Genomic DNA, 21,598 nt, shown 5'->3' with positions numbered 1-21,598 from the left:
CCCTCTGAGAGATACACTGTAACGCTGGTAACGCAGAGAATGTCCCACTGAGTGATACACTATAACGCTGGTAGCACAGGGAAGGTTCCACTGAGTGATACACTGTAACGCTGGTAGCACAGGAAAGGTTCCACTGAGTGATACACTGTAACGCTGGTAGCACAGGGAAGGTTCCACTGAGTGATACACTGTAACGCTGGTAGCACAAGGAATGTCCTACTGAAAGATACTCAGTAACGTGGTAGCACAGGGAATGTCCCACTGAAAGATCCTCTGTAACGCTGGAACAGAGGAGACGTTCAGCTTGAGAACACGCTGAACGCTGCTAGCACTGGTGATCATTGGAAAGACGATACTCAGGCGCCGGGCTCTGTACGGCGTCTGCCTTTGAACTTCCCGCCTTCTCCCAATTGGCGGAAGGGGCCGATGACGTCACCCGCTCACCATGCTCTCATGGATGCCGGGCGCAATGGCGGCGCCCACACCCCGGAAACCCGCCGGAGGCAGCGCCAGCAAGACGCGAAGACCCGGAGCCCACCGGGGGCCACGACCACCGGGAGACCCAGCGCACCCGGAGTGGTAAGCGCAGCAGCCGCAGCGCCGCGAGTGTGACAGTACCCCCTCCTCTAGGAGTGGCCCCTGGACACTTTCCTGGTTTCGTTGGATGTTTAGAATGAAAGATCCGGACTAGTCGGGGAGCAGTGACTTCAGAAGCTTTGACCCAGCTCCTCTCCTCAGGACCATAACCTTTCCATTCTACCAGATACTGTAAATTCTTGTAAAGATAATGAGAGTCAAGAATAGTTTTGATTTCAAATTCTGTTCCAGCTTCAGTCTCTTCCGAGGTTGGGCTAGGAGACTCCGAATGAAACCGATTTAAAATGAGGGGACGAAGGAGAGAAACATGGAAAGAATTTGGTACCCGAAAGTGGGAAGGCAATCCCAATTTGCAGACAACAGGGTTCAGGACTTGCAAAACGGGGTAAGGACCGATGAACATCGGAGCAAACTTCTTAGTGGGTACTCTTAAACGAAGATTGCGGGTAGAGAGCCATACCCTGTCACCAACTTTGTATTGAGGAGCTGCTCGCCGTTTTCTATCCGCAAAGAATTTGTAGCGGCCAGAGATTTTCTTGAGATTAGCATGAACCCTACTCCAGATTTGACTGAAGTGCCGGAGAGTGGAAGCTGCAGCAGGAACATCCTCCAAAGGAAAAATTGGTAATTCTGGGACTCGTGGATAGAATCCATAATTAATGAAGAATGGGGACTCACCAGTGGAAGAGTGGTACAGATGACTATGGGCAAACTCGGCCCAGGGTAACAGTTCCACCCAATCGTCCTGTGAAGGAGAGAGAGATAAACGCGGAGAAAAGTCTCTAAATCTTGATTGACACGTTCAGTTTGCCCATTGGTTTGTGGATGGTAAGCAGATGAGAACTTGAGTTTTATTTGTAAGTCTGAGCAGAGGGCCCTCCAAAATCTTGCAGTGAACTGCACCACTCGATCAGAGACTATCTCCCGAGGTAACCCGTGCAGGCGGAAGTGTTCACGAATAAATAATAAAGCCAACTTGGGAGCCGTTGGTAAACCGGTCAACGAAACAAAATGTGCCATTTTTGAAAAGCGGTCAATAATCACCCAGATGGTATTGTAACCCTTGGAGAGGGGTAATTTGGTAATAAAGTCCATAGAAATATGGGTCCAGGGTTTCTTAGGAATGGACAGTGGACGAAGCAACCCCGCAGGAGGCAGACGAAGAGTTTTGTGCTGAGCACATTGAGGACATGAATTGACATAATCTTGTATATCCTTCTTCATGGTGCCCCACCAATATGACCTTCGTAGAAATTCACACATTTTTTGAACTCCAGGATGACCGGAAAACTTGGAGATATGAGCCCACTGCAGTAACTTTGGTCGAAATTCAACTGGTACAGACATTCTCCCAGGAGGAGGACCCAGAGAGGTGGGAGCTGCTGAAATAGAGACTGGACTGAGAATTAAACTCTTTTCAAAGGAATTCTCCTCATCCGAGGCCATTAAAGAACGAGACAGAGCATCAGCCTTAGCGTTAAGAGTCCCGGCCCGGTACTTAATAACGAACGAGAACCGAGTGAAGAAGAGCGCATATCTAGCTTGACGGGGATTCAAGCACTGGGCCGTCTTGATATACTACAAGTTCTTGTGATCGGTGTAAATAGTAATTAGGTGTTTAGCACCTTCCAATAAGTACCTCCATTCTTCTAGGGCAGATTTTATTGCTAAAAGTTCCTGATCTCCAATGGTGTAGTTTCGTTCAGCAGGAGAGAACTTGCGAGAATGGAAACCACATGGATGTAACTTCCCATCAGAAGAGTACTGTGAAAGGACGGCACTGATGCCTACTGAGGAAGCATCGACTTCCAAGAAGAATGGTTTTGAGAAATTCGGTTGTTGGAGTACCGGAGCAGACATTAAGGCTGATTTCAACCGGGTAAATGCTACTACAGCTTCGGAAGACCAGAGACTTGGGTCAGACCCCTTTTTGGTTAGGGCAGTGATGGGTGCAACGATGGTAGAAAATCCCTTAATGAATTTCCGGTAGTAATTTGCAAAGCCCAGGAATCTTTGTACCGCTTTCAAGGAGAGAGGCTGAGTCCAGTCCCGGATGGCAGTGAGTTTTTCTGGGTCCATGCGAAGCTCCGTGCCCGAGATGACATAACCGAGGAACGGAATTGAAGGGACCTCAAAAGTACATTTGGAAATCTTGCCAAGAGACGATTCCTTCGTAAGCGAAGAAGTACTTCTTTGACCTGTACTCTGTGCTCTGCAAGATTCTTAGAAAATATCAGAATGTCATCCAAGTACACCACTACGCTTTGGTATAACATATCTCGGAAAATTTCATTTACAAATCCCTGAAAACCGGCAGGGGCATTGCTGAGGCCAAACGGCATTACCAGATATTCGTAATGCCCGTCCCTGGTATTGAAGGCCGTCTTCCATTCGTCCCCCTGTCGGATACGTATCAGATTATAGGCTCCTCTTAAGTCGAGCTTAGTGAAGACATGGGCTCCACGAACCCTATCAAATAGCTCTGTGATTAGCGGCAAAGGGTATTTGTTCTTAACGGTGATATCGTTTAAGCCACGATAATCAATACATGGTCTTAACCCCCTGTCCTTCTTCTTCACGAAAAAGAAACCTGCTCCAGCCGGGGAGGTAGAGGGGCGAATTAATCCTTTCAGTAGATTAGATTTGATATAGTCCGACATAGCTTGGGTCTCGGGTAATGACAAGGGGTATGTGCGTCCCCGGGGTGACATATTCCCTGGGATAAGCTCAATGGGACAGTCCCAGGGTCTATGGGGTGGTAAATGATCGGCCGCCTGTTCCGAGAACACATCTGTGAACTCCCGATAGGCCTCCGGAATGAGCTCCTCATCCGACTTGGAAGATGCATGGAGCGGGTAAACAGGAGTGAGACAACTAGAGTGACAAAACGAACTCCAGGACAATATTTGTGACGACTTCCAGTCGACGTGAGGGTTGTGAATTTTAAGCCAAGGTAGACCAAGAACAAGATCGTGAGGCATCTCCGGAATTACTAGAAACTCCAAATGTTCTTGATGCAGAGCTCCGAACTGCAGCTTGATTGGCTCTGTGCGACTTGTAATAAGACCATTAGATATTTTGGTACCATTGATGGCAGTCAACGTAATAGGTCGTTTGACAGACTGTAACTGTAAACCCAGACTCTGAACACAAGAAAGAGAAACAAAATTCCCTGCAGCCCCAGAGTCCAACAGGGCCTTAACTGGTTTGGCTATAGACTCAGAAAACAGAGACACGGAGAGTAAACAATCCACTGTCGGAGAAGATTTAGATGTAACCCCTAACTTGACTCCTCTGGAACAAGCTAGGCCTGCCCGTTTCCCGGACGGGACTTGCAGAACTTGATAAAGTGATCCACGGCTCCACAGTAGAGGCAGAGGTTACCCTCACGACGGCGCTGTCGTTCCTCCGGGGACAGCCGGGATCGGTTGATTTGCATGGGTTCGTCCGGACTCAGGGTAACTGTTTGCTTAGGCGGGAGAAGCCGGAATCTGGATCGATCCGACCGACTACGTTCGCCACCTCGTTCCTGCATGTGAAGATCCACCTTGACACAGAGTGAGATCCCTAGTGACCAGCTCGTCCTTCAGACGGTCAGAGAGCCCGTTCCAGAAAGCGGCCCTGAGAGCATCATTATTCCAACGTAGTTCTGAGGCACTGGTCTGGAAGTGATCCACATACTGTCCCACAGAACGGGAGCCTTGACGGACTCGGAGCAGGTCCAAGGAAGCAGCGGTCGTTCTGCCGGGCTCATCAAAAATCCTTCGGAATGACGCGATGAAATTAGCGTAACTGGAAACCAATGGGTCAGATCGTTCCCACAACGGAGACACCCAATCCAACGCTGAACCTTCAAGCTAGGAAATAATGTATGCCACTTTGGACAGATCCGTGGGGAAATTGTGTGAGAGAAGTTCAAAATGCACCTCGCATTGGTTGAGGAAACCACGGCAATTCTTTGGATTCCCATTATAGCGAGAGGGAGTGGGAAGCTGAAGGCGTGACCTGGTTCCAGACGAGGATTGAACATTACTGGAGACGACTACTGGAGCGGGTACTGGAGCAGGAGCCGGAACTACTGAAGCCAGGGAGGCCTGAATTTGATCCAGCCGGCCGGATAATTCCTGGGAATACTGCATCACCTGGCTCTGTGCCACCTCCTGACTCTGAACTCGGGAAGCCAAGTTTTGGATGGCGCTTGACTCTGGGTTCCGATCCCCCGGGTCCATGTGGCCTGAGTATACTGTCACTGACCTGGGTTGGGAGTGTTGAGAACTCGGGGGTTCTTCCGATGATCGGGAAGTGGAACCACTTCTGGGCTGGAGCAGGGATGGCCAGATGTAGGTTTTCCTCATGCAGAACTTAGCCGTTGTATCCGACGTGTAATGCTAAAGAATTAGTTGTGGCCAAGGCTTGGGGGCGATGCTGAAGTACACAGAAGAATGAAGAACTTGTGAGCGATGTTGAAGAAATGAATGAAGATTTGAGAACGATGTTGAAGCACACAGTAGAATGAGGAACTTGTGAGCGATGCTGAAGAGATGAATGAAGATTTGAGAACGATGTTGAAGCACACAGAAGAATGAAGAACTTGTGAGCGATGCTGAAGAGATGAATGAAGATTTGAGAACGATGTTGAAGCACACAGAAGAATGAAGAACTTGTGAGTGATGCTGAAGAAATAAATGAGGATTTGAGATTCAGTGTAACTCTGGAAGTTTGGGAGGCGTTCCACTTTGGGATACCCTGTAATACTGGAAGCACAGGAGGTGTCCCTCTGAGAGATACACTGCAACACTGGTAACGCAGAGAATGTCCCACTGAGTGATACACTATAATGCTGGTAGCACAGGGAAGGTTCCACTGAGTGATACACTGTAACGCTGGTAGCACAGGAAAGGTTCCACTGAGTGATACACTGTAACGCTGATAGCACAGGGAAGGTTCCACTGAGTGATACACTGTAACGCTGGTAGCACAAGGAATGTCCTACTGAAAGATACTCTGTAACGTGGTAGCACAAGGAATGTCCCACTGAAAGATACTCTGTAACGCTGGAACACAGGAGACGTTCAGCTTGAGAACACGCTGAACGCTGCTAGCACTGGTGATCATTGGAAAGACGATACTCAGGCGCCGGGCTCTGTACGGTGTCTGCCTTTGAACTTCCCGCCTTCTCCCGATTGGCGGAAGGGGCCGATGACGTCACCCGCTCACCATGCTCTCGTAGATGCCGGGCGCAATGGCGGCGCCCACACCCCGGAAACCCGCCGGAGGCAGCGCCAGCAAGACGCGACGACCCGGAGCCCACCGGGGGCCACGAGCGCAAGGAGACCCAGCGCACCCGGAGTGGTAAGCGCGGCAGCCGCAGCGCCGCGAGTGTGACAGTACCCCCTCCTCTAGGAGTGGCCCCTGGACACTTTCCTGGTTTTGTTGGATGTTTAGAATGAAAGATCCGGACTAGTCGGGGAGCAGTGACTTCAGAAGCTTTGACCCAGCTCTTCTCCTCAGGACCATAACCTTTCCATTCTACCAGATACTATAAATTCTTGTGAAGATAATGAGAGTCAAGAATAGTTTTGATTTCAAATTCTGTTCCAGCTTCAGTCTCTACCGAGGTTGGGCTAGGAGACTCCAAATGAAACCGATTTAAAATGAGGGGACGAAGGAGAGAAACATGGAAAGAATTTGGTACCCGAAAGTGGGAAGGCAATCCCAATTTGCAGACAACATGGTTCAGGACTTGCAAAACGGGGTAAGGACCGATGAACCTCGGAGCAAACTTCATAGCGGGTACTCTTAAACGAAGATTTCGGGTAGAGATCCATACCCTGTCACCAACTTTGTATTGAGGAGCTGCTCGCCGTTTTCTATCCGCAAAGAATTTGTAGCGGCCAGAGATTTTCTTGAGATTAGCATGAACCCTACTCCAGATTTGACTGAAGTCCTGGAGAGTGGAAGCTGCAGCAGGAACATCGTCCGAAGGAAAAATTGGTAATTCTGGGACTCGTGGATAGAATCCATAATTAATGAAGAATGGGGACTCACCAGTGGAAGAGTGGTACAGATGATTATGGGCAAACTCGGCCCAGGGTAACAATTCCACCCAATCGTCCTGTGAAGGAGAGAGATAAACGCAGAGAAAAGTCTCTAAATCTTGATTGACACGTTCAGTTTGCCCATTGGTTTGTGGATGGTAAGCAGATGAGAACTTGAGTTTTATTTGTAAGGCTGAGCAGAGGGCCCTCCAAAATCTTGCAGTGAACTGCACCCCTCTATCAGAGACTATCTCCCGAGGTAACCCGTGCAGGCGGAAGTGTTCACGAATAAATAATAAAGCCAACTTGGGAGCCATTGGTAAACCGGTCAACGGAACAAAATGTGCCATTTTTGAAAAGTGGTCAATAATCACCCAGATGGTATTGTAACCCTTGGAGAGGGGTAATTCGGTAATAAAGTCCATAGAAATATGGGTCCAGGGTTTCTTAGGAATGGACAGTGGACAAAGCAACCCCGCAGGAGGCAGACGAAGAGTTTTGTGCTGAGCACATTGAGGACATGAATTGACATAATCTTGTATATCCTTCATCATTGTGCCCCACCAATATGACCTTCGTAGAAATTCACACATTTTTTGAACTCCAGGATGACCGGAAAACTTGGAGATATGAGCCCACTGCAGTAACTTTGGTCGAAATTCAACTGGTACAGACATTCTCCCAGGAGGAGGACCCAGAGAGGTGGGAGCTGCTGAAATAGAGACTGGACTGGATGAATGAAGATTTGAGAACGATGTTGAAGCACACAGAAGAATGAAGAACTTGTGAGTGATGCTGAAGAAATAAATGAGGATTTGAGATTCAGTGTAACTCTGGAAGTTTGGGAGGCGTTCCACTTTGGGATACCCTGGTTTACTGGAAGCACAGGAGGTGTCCCTCTGAGAGATACACTGTAACGCTGGTAACGCAGAGAATGTCCCACTGAGTGATACACTATAATGCTGGTAGCACAGGGAAGGTTCCACTGAGTGATACACATTGTATCGCTGGTAGCACAGGAAAGGTTCCACTGAGTGATACACTGTAACGCTGGTAGCACAGGGAAGGTTCCACTGAGTGATACACTGTAACGCTGGTAGCACAAGGAATGTCCTACTGAAAGATACTCTGTAACGCTGGTAGCACAGGGAATGTCCCACTGAAAGATACTCTGTAACGCTGGAACACAGGAGATGTTCAGCTTGAGAACACGCTGAACGCTGCTAGCACTGGTGATCATTGGAAAGACAATACTCAGGCGCCGGGCTCTGTACGGCGTCTGCCTTTGAACTTCCCGCCTTCTCCCGATTGGCGGAAGGGGCCGATGACGTCACCCGCTCACCACGCTCTCGTGGATGCCGGGCGCAATGGTGGCGCCCACACCCCGGGAACCCGCCGGAGGCAGCGCCAGCAAGACGCGACGACTCGGAGCCCACCGGGGGCCACGACCGCCGGGAGACCCAGCGCACCCGGAGCGGTAAGCGCGGCAGCTGCAGTGCCGCGAGTGTGACAGAAAGGACTACATCTGATAGTGGTGTGCTTTCTTTTGTGGTGCAGGCACATAAGGTAAAAATGATGACTAACCCACGGTAGCCGTAGATACCAAATCACCGAATCCACAATGCTCTCCTAGCTGAGACTGCCATGGCATTGGCCCGTGATCCCAAGAGGCCAATATCTCTCGCAGCTTCCTTTAGGTAGACTGCAGCGTCCCTGATATGACCTAGTGTCAAAAGAATGCTATCCCTATCCAGGGTATCCATTTCAGAATTTCTCTGCCCATTTTTCTATAGCGCTACTCACCCACGCAGATGCAATGGCTGGTCTGGGTAGCGTACCCGTGGTGACAGTGGCGTAAGTTCGTCCCAGTTGCCCGGAGGCAAGATAAATATTGGTGCCCCCTATTTCCTATATTAAGATATATATATGTATGTATGTATGTATGTGTGCGTGTGTTCTGAAAAAAATGTATATACTGTATTTATACATTTAATTGTCTTTTATTTTAAATCACACATTTCTTAGCAGTCATACCCAGGATTAGAACCCATGACCTGTTACACTAACAGCAGACACTTTACTGATGGAGCTATTTGCTCCTGTAGAGGAAGCATGAGAATTATAACTATATGAAGTTATGTGTAATTGTCAGAGAAGTATCTTCATACAGTTAAAATTCTCATGTTTCTTATACAGGAGCAAACAGCTTCATCAGTAAAGTGACTGATTCCAGTGTAATAGGTTGTGGTTTCTAATCCTGGGTGTGACACTTGTAAAAGGTGTAAAATAAGATTTTACTCACCGGTAAATCTATTTCTCGTAGTCCATAGTGGATGCTGGGAACTCCGTAAGGACCATTGGGAATAGCGGCTCCGCAGGAGACTGGGCACAACTAAAGAAAGCTTTAGGACTACCTGGTGTGCACTGGCTCCTCCCTCTATGACCCTCCTCCAGACCTCAGTTAGGATACTGTGCCCGGAAGAGCTGACACAATAAGGAAAGGATTTTGAATCCCGGGTAAGACTCATACCAGCCACACCAATCACACCGTATAACTCGTGATACTATACCCAGTTAACAGTATGAAATATAACTGAGCCTCTCAACAGATGGCTCAACAATAACCCTTTAGTTAAACAATAACTATATACAAGTATTGCAGACAATCCGCACTTGGGACGGGCGCCCAGCATCCACTACGGACTACGAGAAATAGATTTACCGGTGAGTAAAATCTTATTTTCTCTGACGTCCTAGTGGATGCTGGGAACTCCGTAAGGACCATGGGGATTATACCAAAGCTCCCAAACGGGCGGGAGAGTGCGGATGACTCTGCAGCACCGAATGAGCGAACTCTAGGTCCTCCTCAGCCAGGGTATCAAACTTGTAGAATTTAGCAAATGTGTTTGACCCCGACCAAGTAGCTGCTCGGCAAAGTTGTAAAGCCGAGACCCCTCGGGCAGCCGCCCAAGAAGAGCCCACCTTCCTCGTGGAATGGGCCTTTACAGATTTAGGATGCGGCAGTCCAGCCGCAGAATGTGCAAGTTGAATCGTGCTACAGATCCAGCGAGCAATAGTCTGCTTTGAAGCAGGCGCACCCAACTTGTTGGGCGCATGCAGGATAAATAGCGAGCCAGTCTTTCTGACTCCAGTTGTCCTGGAAACAAAGATTTTTAGGGCCCGGACTACGTCCAGCAACTTGGAGTCCTCCAAGTCACGAGTAGCCGCAGGCACCACAATAGGCTGGTTCAAATGAAACGCTGAAACCACCTTTGGGAGAAATTGGGGACGAGTCCTCAATTCCGCCCTATCCATATGGAAAATCAGATAAGGGCTTTTACAAGACAAAGCCGCCAATTCTGACACACGCCTGGCCGAAGCCAAGGCCAACAGCATGACCACTTTCCACGTGAGATATTTTAGTTCCACGGTTTTAAGTGGTTCAAACCAATGCGACTTTAGGAAATCCAACACCACGTTGAGATCCCAAGGTGCCACTGGGGGCACAAAAGGGGGCTGAATATGCAGCATTCCCTTAACAAATGTCTGAACTTCAGGTAGTGAAGCCAGTTCTTTTTGGAAGAAAATCGATAGAGCCGAAATCGGGACCTTAATGGAACCCAATTGTAGGCCCATAGTCACCCCTGACTGTAGGAAGTGCAGAAATCGACCTAGCTAAATTCCTCCGTTGGGGCCTTCCTGGCCTCACACCACGCAACATATTTCCGCCATATGCAGTGATAATGGTTTGCGGTCACTTCTTTCCTTGCTTTAATTAGCGTAGGGATAACTTCCTCCGGAATGCCCTTTTCCTTCAGGATCCGGTGTTCAACCGCCATGCCGTCAAACGCAGCTGCGGTACGTCTTGGAACAGACAGGGCCCCTGCTGCTGCAGGTCCTGTCTGAGCGGCAGAGGCCATGGGTCCTCTGAGATCATTTCTTGAAGTTCTGGGTACCAAGATCTTCTTGGCCAATCCGGAACCACGAGTATAGGTCTTACTCCTCTCCTTCTTATTATTCTCAGTACCTTGGGTATGAGAGGCAGAGGAAGGAACACATACACCGACTGGTACACCCACGGTGTTACCAGAGCGTCCACAGCTATCGCCTGAGGGTCCCTTGACCTGGCGCAATAACATTTTAGCTTTTTGTTGAGGCGGGACGCCATCATGTCCACCTGTGGCCCTTCCCAATGGTGTACAATCATTTGGAAGACTTCTGGATGAAGTCCCCACTCTCCCGGGTGGAGGTCGTGTCTGCTGAGAAAGTCTGCTTCCCAGTTGTCCACTCCGGGAATGAACACTGCTGACAGTGCTAACACATGATTTTCCGCCCATCGGAGAATCCTTGTGCCATTGCCATCCTGCTTCTTGTGCCGCCCTGTCGGTTTACATGGGCGACCGCCGTGATGTTGTCTGACTAGATCAGCACCGGCTGGTGTTGAAGCAGGGGTCTTGCCTGACTTAGGGCATTGCAAATGGCCCTTAGTTCCAGAATATTTATGTGTAGGGAAGTCTCTTGACTTGACCATTGTCCTTGGAAGTTTCTTCCCTGTGTGACTGCCCCCCAACCTCGAAGGCTGGCATCCGAGGTCACCAGGACCCAGTCCTGTATGCCGAATCTGCGGCCCTCTGGAAGATGAGCACTCTGCAGCCATCACAACAGCGACACCCTGGCCCTTGGAGACAGGGTTATCAGCCGATGCATCTGAAGATGCGATCCGGACCACCTGTCCAATAGATCCCACTGAAAGATCCTTGCATGGAACCCTCCGAATGGAATTGCTTCGTAAGAAGCCAACATCTTTCCCAGGACTCGCGTGCAATGGTGCACCGACACCTGTTTTGGTTTTAGGAGGTCTCTGACTAGAGATGACAACTCCTTGGCCTTCTCCTCCGGGAGAAACACTTTTTTCTGTTCTGTGTCGAGACCCATCCCCAGGAACAGTAGACGTGTTGTAGGAACCAGCTGCGACTTCGGAATGTTCAGGATCCAGCCGTGCTGTTGTAGCACTGCCCCAGCTAGTGCTACTCTGATCAACAACTGTTCCCTGGACCTCGCCTTTATAAGGAGATCGTCCAAGTACGGGATAATTATAACTCCCTTCCTTCGAAGGAGTATCATCATCTCTGCCATTACCTTGGTAAATACCCTCGGTGCCGTGGACAGACCAAACGGCAACGTCTGGAATGACAGTCCTGTACCACAAATCTGAGGTACTCCTGGTGAGGGGGGTAAACGGGGACATGCAGGTAAGCATCCTTGATGTCCAGTGATACCATGTAATCCGCTTCGTCCAGGCTTGCAATAACCGCCCTGAGCGATTCCATTTTGAACTTGAACCTTCGTATATAAGTGTTCAAGGATTTCAAATTTAAAATGGGTCTCACCGAACCGTCCGGTTTCTGTACCACAAACATTGTGGAATAGTAACCCCGTCCCTGTTGAAGAAGGGGTGCCTTGACTATCACCTGCTGCGAATACAGCTTGTGAATTGCCTCCAGCACTGCCTCCCTGTCTGAGGGAGCTGTCGGCAAGGCAGATTTGAGGAAACGGCGAGGGGGAGACGTCTCGAATTCCAGCTTGTACCCCTTAGATACTACCTGTAGAATCCAGGGATCCACCCGTGAGCGAGCCCACTGGTCGCTGAAATTCTTGAGACGGGCCCCCACCGTACCTGGCTCCGCCTGTGGAGCCCCAGCGTCATGCGGTGGACTTAGCGGAAGCGGGGGAGGACTTTTGTTCCTGGGAACTGGCTGTATGCTGCAGCTTTTTCCCTCTACCTCTGCCTCTGGGCAGAAAGGACGCGCCTTTAACCCGCTTGCCTTTCTGGGGCCGAAAGGACTGCACCTGATAATACGGTGCTTTCTTTGGCTGTGAGGGAACATGGGGCAAAATGTTGATTTCCCAGCTGTAGCTGTGGAAACGAGGTCCGAGAGACCATCCCCAAACAACTCCTCACCCTTGTAAGGCAAAACTTCCATGTGCCTTTTAGAATCAGCATCACCTGTCCACTGCCGAGTTCCTGGCAGAAATGGACATTGCGTTTATTTTAGATGCCGGTCGGCAATTATCCCTCTGTGCATCTCTCATGTATAAGACTGCGTCTTTAATATGCTCTATGGTTAGCAATATAGTGTCCCTGTCTTAAGGTACAGAGAATCTGACCACGCAGCTGCAGCACTGCACATTCATGCTGAAGCAATAGCTGGTCTCAGTATAATGCCTGAGTGTGTATATACAGACTTCAGGATAGTCTCCTGCATTCTATCTGCAGGCTCCTCTAGGGCGGCCGTGTCCTGAGACGGTAGTGCCACCTTCTTTGACAGACGTGTGAGCGCTTTATCCACCCTAGGGGATGTCTCCCAACGTGACCTATCCTCTGGCGGGAAAGGGTACGCCATTAGTAACCTTTTAGAAATTACCAGTTTCTTATCGGGGGAAACTCACGCTTCTTCACACATTTAGTTCATCAGATGGGGGAAAAACCACTGGAAGCTTTTTTCTCCCCAAACATAATACCCTTTTTTTTTTTTTTTTTTTTGTGGTACCTGGGGTAATATCAGAAATGTGCAACACATTTTTTATTGCCGTAATCATGTAACGGGTGGCTCTATTGGAATGTACAGTAGTCTCATCGTCGTCGACACTGGAGTCAGTATCCGTGTCGACATCTGTGTCTGCCATCTGAGGTAGTGGGCGTTTTAGGGCCCCTGATGGCTTTTGAGACGCCTGGGCAGGCACGGGCTGAGAAGCCGGCTGTCCCACATCTGCTATGTCGTCAAACCTTTTATGTAAGGAGTTGACACTGTCACGTAATTCCTTCCACATGTCCATCCACTCAGGTGTCGACCCCGCAGGGGGTGACATCACATTTATCGGCATCTGCTCCGCCTCCACATAAGCCTCCTCATCAACCATGTCGACACAGCCGTACCGACACACCGCACACACACAGGGAATGCTCTGACTGAGGACAGGACCCCACAAAGTCCTTTGGGGAGACAGAGAGAGAGTATGCCAGCACACACCAGAGCGCTATATAATGCAGGGATTCACACTACCCACAGTGATTTTTCCCTTATAGCTGCTATAATACACAGATTTGCGCCTAAATTTAGTGCCCCCCCTCTCTTTTTAACCCTTTGAGCCTGAAAACTACAGGGGAGAGCCTGGGGAGCTTTCTTCCAGCTGCACTGTGAAGAGAAAATGGTGCCAGTGTGCTGAGGGAGATAGCCCCGCCCCTTTTTCGTCTGACTTCTCCCGCTCTTATAATCATAATGTGGCAGGGGTATTTTACACATATATAGCTTATTAGGCTATATTATGTGTGATTTGCCACTCTTAAGGTACTCCAATTGCTGCCCAGGGCGCCCCCCCCCCCCCCCCACCGCACTGCACCAATCAGTGACCGGAGTATGTGGTGTGCACAGGGAGCAATGGCGCACAGCTGCAGTGCTGTGCGCTACCTTAATGAAGACCGGAGTCTTCTGCCGCCGATTTCCTGGACGTTCTTCTTGCTTCTGGCTCTGCAAGGGGGACGGCGGCGCGGCTCCGGGACCGGACGACCGAGGCTGGGCCTGTGTTCGATCCCTCTGGAGCTAATGGTGTCCAGTAGCCTAAGAAGCCCAAGCTAGCTGCAAGCAGGTAGGTCCGCTTCTCTCCCCTAAGTCCCTCGTAGCAGTGAGTCTGTTGCCAGCAGATCTCACTGAAAATAAAAAACCTAAATATTACTTTCTTTTCTAGGAGCTCAGGAGAGCCCCTAGTGTGCATCCAGCTCGGCCGGGCACAAAATTCTAACTGAGGTCTGGAGGAGGGTCATAGAGGGAGGATCCAGTGCACACCACGTAGTCCTAAAGCTTTCTTTAGTTGTGCCCAGTCTCCTGCGGAGCCGCTATTCCCCATGGTCCTTACGGAGTTCCCAGCATCCACTAGGACGTCAGAGAAATTCAGTATAATAAAGAGGGTGTGATTTGTAAGGTGCAGGGACCAGTGAGGAAGTCGGACACTGAAAAGACAGCGGCAGCTATCAATTAACTTAATTCAATGGTGTCACAGAATGGGAGGAGAGGTGCCCCCTTCAGAGCAGGAGCCCGGCGGCAGATGACTCCGTTGCCTCCCAGAGTTCTGCCTCTGCGTGGTGACATAAATGGATTTCAATGTATTTTCCTGTCTACGATCCGCAGGGTCCTTTAGGTGCCGGGAGAGCCACCTTTTTGGATAGCCGTGACAGAGCTTTGTCCACAATGGGGGGTGACTCCCATTTTTCCCTATCCCCAGAGGGAAACGGATACGCCACTACAATCCTTTTGGGAATCTGAAACATTTTGTCAGGACTTTCCCAAACCTTTTCACAAAGCGTGTTCAGTTCATGAGAGAGAGGAAATGTAACCTCAGGTTTCTTCCCTTTATACATACAGACCCTAGTATCAGGAACAGTAGGGTCCTCAGTGATATGTAATACATCTTTTATAGCCACAATCATGTACTGAATGCTCTTTGCCAGTTTCGGATCTAATCTGGCATCACTATAGTCGACACTTGAGTCAGTGTCTGTGTCGGTATTCGTGTCTGCCAGCTGGGCAAATGAACGTTTTTGTGACCCCGAAGGGGTCTGGACTTGAAACAACACATCCTCTACGGATTTCTTCCAAGCCTGGTTCTGAGACTCAGATTTATCCAATCTTTTATTTATCAGAGCCACATTTGCATTCAAAGCACTCAAAACATTCACCCAATCAGGTGTCGGCGGTGCAGACAGGGTCACTCCCACAGCCGTTTGTGTACTTAACATAGTCTCCTCCCGGGAAGAGCACTCCGCCTCAGACATGCCGACACACGTGCACCTACCACACGCAGATACACTGGGCCTATAGGGGACAGACCCACCGTAAAGCCTGTTAGAGAGACACAGAGAGAGATATTGCCAGCTCACACCCCAGCGCCCAAACCCAGTCTGAAAACACTACAGAAAATATCCCAGACCTGCAGCGCTTTTATAAATTAAATATAATGCACCAAAATCACTGTGCCCCCCACCCCCATTTTTCACCCTGTTACTTGTACAGCAGTGTGAGGAAGGACCAGCGTCTCTGCAGCCTTGTGTAGAGAAAATGGCGTCGGGCTGTGTGCTGTGAGGGCTATGTCCCGCCCCCGTAATGGTGCGCTTCCGACCCGCTCTTTTAAAAAAAAAATGTATACTGGCGGGGGTCCGGACAGTGCCCTGGCACTTAGTGCGCTCTTGCCAGGTAGTTATTTGAGGCTAAAATGCTGCCCAGGGCGCCCCCCCTTTGTGCCCTGCACCCTGTAGTGCCGCTGTGTGTGGGAGCATGGCGCACAGCTTGCGGTCGCTGTGCGGTACCTCAAAGCCGTCACTGAAGTCTTCTGATCTTCTTCTACTCACCTGTCTTCTGACTTCTGGCTCTGCAAGGGGGGTGACGGTGGGCTCTGGGAACGAGCATCTAGGCGTACCTAGCGATCAGACCCTCAGGAGCTAATGGTGTCCTGTAGCCAAAGAAGCAGAGCCTTTAAACTCACAGAAGTAGGTCTGACTTCTCTCCCCTAAGTCCCACGAAGCAGGGAGACTGTTGCCAGCAGTTCTCCCTGAACATAAAAAAGCTAACATAAAGTATTTTCAGAGAAACTCAGTAGAGCTCCTCAGTGTGCATCCAGTCTGCCGGGACACAGATTCTAAACTGGAGTCTGGAGGAGGGGCATAGAGGGAGGAGCCAGTTCACACCCCTTTGAAAGTCTTAAAGTGCCCATGTCTCCTGTGGATCCCGTCTATACCTCATGGTTCTTGATGTGACCCCAGCATCCTCTAGGACGTATGAAAATATGAGTTTTTACTGCATTCCCGTATCTACCAATCTCCGGGATGAAAATGCGTTGCATCTTTGGGTGGCATTATCCAATAGGCAACTATTGTCTTCTTTTTACATTTCCCCTGAGAGGGATCCAATCAGAAACCTCCCAGCATGTGCAGAAGGGCATCCGGAATTCCTGTGTTTGTAAAGGAACGCTCTTATCGGGAAAGCTGTCCTTTGCGATACTAATTGCGCATACCTCCCAACTTTTCGTTTCACTGAAGAGGGACACACGCGCAGCGAAGCTGCGTACGCTCCAAAAAAGGGACGTGGCCTAAGAAAATGGGGCGTGGCTTCACTGAGGACCCGCGCTCGCGAGCCACGCCCCTGTTTTCGTCACTGAGGGGGCATGCCCAGCGCTCTGTGAGCCGCTGGCATGCCCCCTCTCCTCCTGTCTCCCCTGAATAGACGCTGTGCGCATGCGCACAGTGTCTATTCAATGCTGCTAAGCAGGGCAGCGAGAGACAGGGCCTCCCAACTGCCCCCCCCACCGCGGGACACTGCGGCCCGCGGGTGGGACAGCGGGACAGTCCCCAAAAGCGGGACTGTCCCGCGAAAATCGGGACAGTTGGGAGGTATGATTGCGTATGTGAGTACATTTGCGATTAGTATGTAGGCAGTAAGTGGCTGGATGTACGGCATCGCGGATCTGCTTAGTACATCCCACCCTAAGTGCTGTAGTGAGCATCTGTGTGATATAACAACTCATCATCCATCGACAGAGACATTTTTACCTCCATCACCCACTCTCACTGCTTAAATCCTTGTATCGTCCCTCATAGACTGTGATCGAGTTTGCCCAACTATTGCAAACATGGTGGGAGGAAGCTGACATCTCTGGTGTTTGTCTCTAATGGAAACGGAAGGGAAATGAAGGTCGCTGTTCTCACTGTTGCTGATGTAACATATAGGAGAACGAAATGACAGAATAGAAATGGAGTGGGTTAAACCTCATAGGCTGGGGGCGGGCCTGTGGGAGACATCATGGGTTGAGTTTTTTGTCCTGTAGGGGTAGAGGGTGGGGGGTGGATAGTAGTATTTTGAGTCTGGTGAGGGGCCTGGGTCAGCCTATTTTGTTTCAATCTTCCCACCCTCCCTCCCTGTTTTGTTGTAGGTTGCTGTGGGCGTTTCTTCGTTGGCTATTTTTTGTGTCGGTTTTCGGTAAGCAGGACCTTTATTTTTGGCGGGAAAAAACGGCAAGTTACCTGTTTTTGGATTAGGAAATTGGTTGGAGTTCGACTGGTGGTTGATTTTAGGTGCGCTCACCTTCATTGACTGGTATACATCTGCTGGACCACCTTTATGGGGCAGCCTCATCACCTTCACGGGTGGGTAGTCAAGAAGAAGGTTGAGTGGATACCTTTTGTGTTTTAGACGGTATGCTTCAGTTGTTATAGAGTGGGATTTGTTTGTGGTTTAGGATTGTTTTTAGCCGTTCTTTCGCTGCCACCATACTTTGAATTTTAATATCTCATACAGTCATTATATTACATTAGTTTATTTAAATAAATAGCTGACGATTTTCTGCCAAATCCATGTCTCCGTGTCTTCATTTAATATTTAAGTATTATGTTGGTTTTATAATTGAAGAACACTGGGCAATCCTCAGCCGCTAGGAGTTTTAAGCATCTACACCAGTGCAAGACACTGGGTCAGAATCTTGCCTGCCTCATCACATTCCAGAGATACACATATCCTGTGGGCTTCAATGCATACGATGAGGCTGGGACGCTAGGACCCTCCTTGTCACGTTTTGCCTGTGTTATACTTCTATGTAGTGCAAGAGTCACTCAGGCACATGTGGAACGGGAGAAAGAACTAGAATATAGAGGCTAATTCAGACCTGATCGCTGCTGTGCGTTTTCGCACAGCGGGCGATCAGGTCTGAACTGCGCATGCACAGGCGCCGCAGTGCACCGGCGCATGCCAGAGATGCGATCGGTATCTCAGCCCAGCAATCGCCTCTGCCTGATTGGCAGGCAGAGGCGTTCGCTGGAAAATTAGGTTATACAGTTGGGGTTTACGCACCTATTTCGGCGAGGTACACTATAATGCTGGTAGCACAGGGAAGGTTCCACTGAGTGATACACATTGTATCGCTGGTAGCACAGGAAAGGTTCCACTGAGTGATACACTGTAACGCTGGTAGCACAGGGAAGGTTCCACTGAGTGATACACTGTAACGCTGGTAGCACAAGGAATGTCCTACTGAAAGATACTCTGTAACGCTGGTAGCACAGGGAATGTCCCACTGAAAGATACTCTGTAACGCTGGAACACAGGAGATGTTCAGCTTGAGAACACGCTGAACGCTGCTAGCACTGGTGATCATTGGAAAGACAATACTCAGGCGCCGGGCTCTGTACGGCGTCTGCCTTTGAACTTCCCGCCTTCTCCCGATTGGCGGAAGGGGCCGATGACGTCACCCGCTCACCACGCTCTCGTGGATGCCGGGCGCAATGGTGGCGCCCACACCCCGGGAACCCGCCGGAGGCAGCGCCAGCAAGACGCGACGACTCGGAGCCCACCGGGGGCCACGACCGCCGGGAGACCCAGCGCACCCGGAGCGGTAAGCGCGGCAGCTGCAGTGCCGCGAGTGTGACAGAAAGGACTACATCTGATAGTGGTGTGCTTTCTTTTGTGGTGCAGGCACATAAGGTAAAAATGATGACTAACCCACGGTAGCCGTAGATACCAAATCACCGAATCCACAATGCTCTCCTAGCTGAGACTGCCATGGCATTGGCCCGTGATCCCAAGAGGCCAATATCTCTCGCAGCTTCCTTTAGGTAGACTGCAGCGTCCCTGATATGACCTAGTGTCAAAAGAATGCTATCCCTATCCAGGGTATCCATTTCAGAATTTCTCTGCCCATTTTTCTATAGCGCTACTCACCCACGCAGATGCAATGGCTGGTCTGGGTAGCGTACCCGTGGTGACAGTGGCGTAAGTTCGTCCCAGTTGCCCGGAGGCAAGATAAATATTGGTGCCCCCTATTTCCTATATTAAGATATATATATGTATGTATGTATGTGTGCGTGTGTTCTGAAAAAAATGTATATACTGTATTTATACATTTAATTGTCTTTTATTTTAAATCACACATTTCTTAGCAGTCATACCCAGGATTAGAACCCATGACCTGTTACACTAACAGCAGACACTTTACTGATGGAGCTATTTGCTCCTGTAGAGGAAGCCTGAGAATTATAACTATATGAAGTTATGTGTAATTGTCAGAGAAGTATCTTCATATAGTTAAAATTCTCATGTTTCTTATACAGGAGCAAACAGCTTCATCAGTAAAGTGACTGATTCCAGTGTAATAGGTTGTGGTTTCTAATCCTGGGTGTGACACTTGTAAAAGGTGTAAAATAAGATTTTACTCACCGGTAAATCTATTTCTCGTAGTCCGTAGTGGATGCTGGGAACTCCGTAAGGACCATTGGGAATAGCGGCTCCGCAGGAGACTGGGCACAACTAAAGAAAGCTTTAGGACTACCTGGTGTGCACTGGCTCCTCCCTCTATGACCCTCCTCCAGACCTCAGTTAGGATACTGTGCCCGGAAGAGCTGACACAATAAGGAAAGGATTTTGAATCCCGGGTAAGACTCATACCAGCCACACCAATCACACCGTATAACTCGTGATACTATACCCAGTTAACAGTATGAAATATAACTGAGCCTCTCAACAGATGGCTCAACAATAACCCTTTAGTTAAACAATAACTATATACAAGTATTGCAGACAATCCGCACTTGGGACGGGCGCCCAGCATCCACTACGGACTACGAGAAATAGATTTACCGGTGAGTAAAATCTTATTTTCTCTGACGTCCTAGTGGATGCTGGGAACTCCGTAAGGACCATGGGGATTATACCAAAGCTCCCAAACGGGCGGGAGAGTGCGGATGACTCTGCAGCACCGAATGAGCGAACTCTAGGTCCTCCTCAGCCAGGGTATCAAACTTGTAGAATTTAGCAAATGTGTTTGACCCCGACCAAGTAGCTGCTCGGCAAAGTTGTAAAGCCGAGACCCCTCGGGCAGCCGCCCAAGAAGAGCCCACCTTCCTCGTGGAATGGGCCTTTACAGATTTAGGATGCTGCAGTCCAGCCGCAGAATGTGCAAGTTGAATCGTGCTACAGATCCAGCGAGCAATAGTCTGCTTTGAAGCAGGCGCACCCAACTTGTTGGGCGCATGCAGGATAAATAGCGAGTCAGTCTTTCTGACTCCAGTTGTCCTGGAAACAAAGATTTTTAGGGCCCGGACTACGTCCAGCAACTTGGAGTCCTCCAAGTCACGAGTAGCCGCAGGCACCACAATAGGCTGGTTCAAATGAAACGCTGAAACCACCTTTGGGAGAAATTGGGGACGAGTCCTCAATTCCGCCCTATCCATATGGAAAATCAGATAAGGGCTTTTACAAGACAAAGCCGCCAATTCTGACACACGCCTGGCCGAAGCCAAGGCCAACAGCATGACCACTTTCCACGTGAGATATTTTAGTTCCACGGTTTTAAGTGGTTCAAACCAATGCGACTTTAGGAAATCCAACACCACGTTGAGATCCCAAGGTGCCACTGGGGGCACAAAAGGGGGCTGAATATGCAGCATTCCCTTAACAAATGTCTGAACTTCAGGTAGTGAAGCCAGTTCTTTTTGGAAGAAAATCGATAGAGCCGAAATCTGGACCTTAATGGAACCCAATTGTAGGCCCATAGTCACCCCTGACTGTAGGAAGTGCAGAAATCGACCTAGCTAAATTCCTCCGTTGGGGCCTTCCTGGCCTCACACCACGCAACATATTTCCGCCATATGCAGTGATAATGGTTTGCGGTCACTTCTTTCCTTGCTTTAATTAGCGTAGGGATAACTTCCTCCGGAATGCCCTTTTCCTTCAGGATCCGGTGTTCAACCGCCATGCCGTCAAACGCAGCTGCGGTACGTCTTGGAACAGACAGGGCCCCTGCTGCTGCAGGTCCTGTCTGAGCGGCAGAGGCCATGGGTCCTCTGAGATCATTTCTTGAAGTTCTGGGTACCAAGATCTTCTTGGCCAATCCGGAACCACGAGTATAGGTCTTACTCCTCTCCT

Source organism: Pseudophryne corroboree, chromosome 4 (genome assembly GCF_028390025.1).
Source record: "Pseudophryne corroboree isolate aPseCor3 chromosome 4, aPseCor3.hap2, whole genome shotgun sequence".
NCBI lineage: Eukaryota > Metazoa > Chordata > Amphibia > Anura > Myobatrachidae > Pseudophryne > Pseudophryne corroboree.
This window is presented reverse-complemented; position numbering follows the sequence as displayed.